The sequence below is a fragment of the Saccopteryx bilineata genome, chromosome X (assembly GCF_036850765.1).
Source record: "Saccopteryx bilineata isolate mSacBil1 chromosome X, mSacBil1_pri_phased_curated, whole genome shotgun sequence".
Taxonomy (NCBI): Eukaryota; Metazoa; Chordata; class Mammalia; order Chiroptera; family Emballonuridae; genus Saccopteryx; species Saccopteryx bilineata.
Genome location: NC_089502.1, coordinates 127,226,756 through 127,232,260, shown reverse-complemented (window position 1 = coordinate 127,232,260; position 5,505 = coordinate 127,226,756). Strand labels below are relative to the sequence as shown.

Genomic DNA, 5,505 nt, shown 5'->3' with positions numbered 1-5,505 from the left:
CAAATGAGTTAACTGGCCAGGGCCAAGAAGATGACATTTGAGCAAAAACCTTAAAATAGCAAACAGTAGATCTCTGGATAAAGAGCATTCCAGGAAGAAGGAATAGCAAGTGCAAAGGCCCTGAGGTGGGAAGGTGAATACTGTGTTCAAAGAACAACAAAGAGGCTAATGTAATTCAAGTGGAGTGAGTGGGGGAATGAGTGGGGGAATATAGTAGGAGCTGAAGCCAGAGAGGTATCTACAGGGAGCGTATTGTAAAGTCTTGGCTTCTGAAAGGACTTCATCTTTTACTCTGAGATAGGAAGTCATTGGAGGGTCTTAAGCAGAAGAAAGACATGACTTGACTTACTCTTTAAAATGATTATTCCAGCTGCTTGAGAATAGACTGTAGTGGGGCAAAAGCAGTGTCAAGGGAACTGGGCAAGAGATAATGGTGATTTAATCCATGAGGTACTGAAAAGTAGTCAGATGCAGAGTGGTCACATTTAGAAGTACAGGCAAGAGGATTTGCTGATGGATTGTATATAAGGTGCTAGAGATGAGAGGATTCAAGAATGACTCCAGGTTTCTTCTGGTAGGAGCAATTGGCTTGTTGGAACTGTTATTTACTGAGATAAGACTATGGGATGAGTTGGGTTTGGTGGGAATATCAGGGGTTTAATTTTGGAAATGAAAAGTTTGAGATGCATATTGGGTATTTCAGTGGAGTTACTGAATTGGCAATTGAACAAGTTAGTCTGAAGTTCAGGAGAGAAGTCTGGGATGGAGATCATATTTGGAAGTCATTAACATAAAAACAGCAAAATAAGATTATCAAAGGAGTGGGTTTAGATAGAGAAGATGTGAGGTCCTGGAACATTCCAAAAGTTAGAGATTGGAAAGATGAGAAGCAAACAGCAAAAGATATGGAGAAATTGCTATTACTGAGATAGGAAGAAAACCAGGTGTGTCTGTATTTTAGAAGCCAATGAAGATTGTTTTTTAGTGAGGGCATGATCAGCTACATCAAATGCTATTGATAGGTCAAGATAGGTGAGTTCTGAGAATCGATCACTCAATTTAGCAATGAAAGGGCTCTTTGTGACCTTGACAAGAATTCTTTCAGTGGTGTACGTGGGGTAGGTTAAAGGTGGGGAACAAAATCTGATTGGAGTAGATTCAGGAAAGACTAGGAAGAGAAATGGAAACAGGAAGAGTTTTCTTCCCAAAGATTTCAGCAGTAAAATGGAGCAGAAAATATGGGGCAGTACCTGGAGGGGTATGTGGAGTCAAGACAAGTTTTTAATATTCTTTTAATTTAAAAAAAAAGGGTATATTTAGAGTATTTGAATACCAGTGGGGCTGATTCAGTAGAAAGGGAAATTGATTATGTCAAGGGAGGGAAGAATTGCTAGAGAAGTGTTTTTGACTAAGCAAGAGGGATGGGATCCAGTGTACAGTGGAAGGTTTGGCTTTTGCTCTGAGCGAAGACAGCTCATCCATTGTATCAGAAAAGAGAGTAGATCATAGAGGAATAGATGCAAGGTGATAGGTAGAAGGCATGGTGAAAACTTGTGGGAATTCTCTTTTGATTGTTTCTGTATTTTCCATGAAGCAGGAAACTGTCATCAGTTGAGGGTAAGTAAGAAAGAAGAGACATTGAGATTTAAAGGGAGAGGTGAGGGTATGAAATTGACATCTAGTGGGAGAATAAATGGAAATATAGTGGGATGGTCAGTCTTACTCAGGACCTCCTTGAGGTTATCACAAATTTCAAGTGGGACTCGTCACTATAGTTGTGAATTCCCCTCCCCCTCCAGTAAAATTTAGGTTGTGTGGATGCAGGTTGGTAGTCAGCAGAAATGTGGATTTAACAAAGTGTGGGGTTTTGCTAGGTGATTATGCTAAAGAGAGAAAAGAGCAATGAAGTTGATTGACAATGTATGTAAGGGAATGATAATTAACCATGAAGTTTATAATGGGTAAGTAGGAAAGTGAAGACATTGTAGGAGGTGAGAGACAGTGAAAGGGTGGTAGGCCCAATGAATTGGGCATTTCAGTGGGGTAGAGGAACTACTGGGAGACTGGGTACTGGAGAGAGTAAGCCAGAAAGATAGGAAGTGGTGTTTGGGGAATTGAATGATTGAAATAATGGTAATGGAGGGGTGCTGTTATTGGTAATAACAAAAATCTTGGATGTGGCCATGAGAATGGGTGGTTGAGGTTAGGCTTAGTGCTTGACATGTAGTAGACTGTCAATAAGAGTTCAGTCCCCCTCCTATTTCTTTACTGCTGTTTGTTTTGAGCACCACAAATCTGGGTCACTACTTAACAATGCATTCTCTCCCTTAAAATGAACCAGACAATTTAATAACACTTGTGAAATCCTTTGTCTTCATCCCTCATTTCAGATCAAGGGTTTGTATTTTGCTCTTCATAAGTTATGGCAATTGGTCCAAATTTTTAGTACTGGCACATATGCATTAGTGATTGCTAATTGATCCAAACATGTTTTCTCTTGGACCATGACCTCAGAATTTTTCTCAATACAATATCCAACATGTTTTCTCTTGGACCATGACCTCAGAATTATTCTCAATACAGTATCCAAGCCTCTACTACCAATTAATAGGTGTTGAAATATATGATTAAACCTATTTGTCATCCTTGAGCTTCTGATAAAGCAGGTCACTTAGGAATTAGAAATTGTTTAGTTTATTGATTTGGTGAATCTCATTTATTTCTAAGTAAAGGTCTTGAATCATTTAATTTTTCAGCATGGTAATAAATGCTTTCTTAGAAGAGATAGTAAAACAGCTTTCAATTGTGAGTAATGACTTTTTAGGTGTGTGGTTTCTACAGTGCTGTTCTTTTTCTAGAACAGCCCCGTGAAAGAATGCTCTTTTTTTTTCCAGATCAGCTTAATAAAACGAAAATGGTGGGAAATTAGTTTCTCCAAGATACTTTTATACCAGATCATTATTATTAGTTAGTGTTTGTCCTAAAGAGCGGCACTCATTTGAAATGTTAGGTTTTGACCATGTATTTTAAATCTTTAAATTATAACCATTCAGATAATTGTATTGGATTATTTTAGCTTTATCAGAGAAGGCAAAATGACTAACATTTAAAAAACTATTCGTGTTTCAGAGTAACTTTGGATTCTAAGTGACTAAAACATGAACTGTGTCTGAGTCACTTTGCCTTAATTATATTTTGGGGGTTACTTGATTTATTTGATTGCCTTGCACAGAACACATTTGTATCCTAGTGATTGCTCACTCTTCCCCTGCTTTTACGAGGGTGGAGCACTTTGGAGATGCAAAGTGATTATTTTTGGTTTCATACATCAAAAAGAATAGAATAAAATAAAAAAGTAATAACCTCTTTCTTTCCCTAAACTTAAATTTCCAGCAATCTCAAAAGATGGCTGCTTCTTAGAAAAGGATATTGGTAAGAGTTTATTTGATTGTAAAATTACCAGAATAGTTGTTTTGAAAGTTATTTCTTTGTGGAGAGTCCAATTAAATCTTATTTTAATGAGCAGAGAATAGTGCTAAGTATTGTGAGGATTATAGGGAAGTATTATTCACAGTTCCTGCATTCAGCGTTTTAGGATCTAGTTGGGGAGACATGCTGTACTAAGAGGAAATGCAACAACCATGAAAAACTATGCATTTTCAGTATAAAATATGACTGATGGTAAGAGGGATAGCACTTGAAAAGCAGGAACCATCCTGGCTTGAGTGGGGAGAGGTTGTACTACAGCAAGGAAGACCTGGACCCAGAAACCTTGCAACCAACCCCACACCCTTCCTCCTAAGAGCTGTGAGCTCTTGCACAAGTTATTTAACATCTCTGGGCCTCACTTCTCCTTTTCTAGAAAAGAGAACAATAGCAAGATCTATCCCATAAAGCAATGATATGGATTAAATGAGTTAAAGTAAATGCCTCACTGTGTGTATTGACTCATTTTCCAGTGCCTGATACATGGAAAGCCATCTATATATTCCATAAGTCTTAATCTCTTAGTCATTGTTAGGATATACAGCTTTCTAGAATTGTGTTTTGAAATATTAACTTAATTTTAATTTTTACAATATATTTTGTGGAAAGTAGGTAAACACCCTTATTGTTTTTTGGGGGAGTTTGCTCAAGGGCTTTTGGTGGGGCAGGCACTTCCTTTTTTCCATCACATGCTTCCAGCTGTACAAGATGGTGCTGGCTGTGATGATGGCGGGCATGCCCTGATCTGGGCAGTACTTGTTCTTGAAGATCATGTGCCAGGTGCTGCTCAGGATGGCCGGGGCATTCTTGTGGATGATGGTCCACATGCAAGAGGTGGCACAGTGGATAGAGCATTGGATTAAGACATGGAAGACCCAGGTTTGAAACCCTGAGGTTGCTGGCTTGAGTGTGGGCTCATCTTGAGTGTGGGTTTGAGCATAGCTCACCAACCAGCTTGAACCTAAGATTGCTGGCTTGAGCAAGGGGTCACTTGGTCTGCTGTAGCCCCCCAGTCAAGGCACATATGAGAAAGCAATCAATGAACAGTTAAGGTGCTGCAACGAAGAATTGGTGCTTCTCATCTCTCTCCTTTCCTGTCTGTCTGTCCCTACCTGTCCTTCTCTCTGTCCCTCTCTCTGTCTCTGTCACACACACAGAAAAAAAGAGGTGGCTAGCTGTCACTGCCTGGATCTCCGTTTCATGACACCCACCACACCTTTGCTGTCATCTGCTACTCCAAGTCTCGCAGTGAATAAGCCTGTGGTAGCAGGAGTTGTGGGCCCTTGGAGTACTGGGTTCGATGCTGGACACCTCCTTGTTCCTCTTGATCAGTAAGCTGGAGCAGTTCTACCACCATCCATTGTAGGTGGGCAGACATGGCAGCAGCTCCTCCCTCTGTGGTGGCTGGAGATGGAAAGAGGTAACTTCATTTTTTTAATTAATAAAATAATTTACTATAGTTTTGAGGAAACTAAACTTCATTGTTCTCTATTCCTGTTCCTCTTCTTTCTTTTCTTCTACATTTTTAAGCTCTTTCATGCTTTTTTCTCTGGATTTTCTCTTTGTTTATATATGGTTCTCTGATAGTCCTATTCTCATCTCCATCCAATATTTAGTATTTTGGAAGAAATCAGCCAAGAATGAATAAGCAGCCATTCAGTGGGGTTTTTGGCATCTATGGAAATATTGGAGTGTGGTAACTGTTCCTGGAAAGGTGGCTGTGATCCATTGGCCAGGCTGCAGATAGCTCCCAACACTGACCTCTTCTTTTAGGAGCCTGGAGGTAGCGTCAACCAGCTGACAGTTCAGCTGTAGTTTTCTTTGAGATGTTTATACAGATACTTATTGACTCAAGTTCATCAAGAAATACTACCAGCGTTTCAAAGGTTCATTGTGGTATATACCCAGGAGAGGGATTGCTGGGTCATAAGGTAGTTCTATTTTCATACCCCAAAAACTCAGAAACATTGATACGTAAAGACACGTGTAGCCCCATGTTCATTGCAGCATTGTTCACAG

At 39.6% G+C, this 5,505-nt stretch overlaps 1 pseudogene; it reads right to left on the bottom strand.

The window, feature by feature from the left end:
• Window positions 1-4,664: 4,664 nt before the first annotated feature.
• Window positions 4,665-4,864, bottom strand: LOC136317855 (large ribosomal subunit protein eL28 pseudogene; annotated as a pseudogene).
• Window positions 4,865-5,505: the final 641 nt, after the last annotated feature.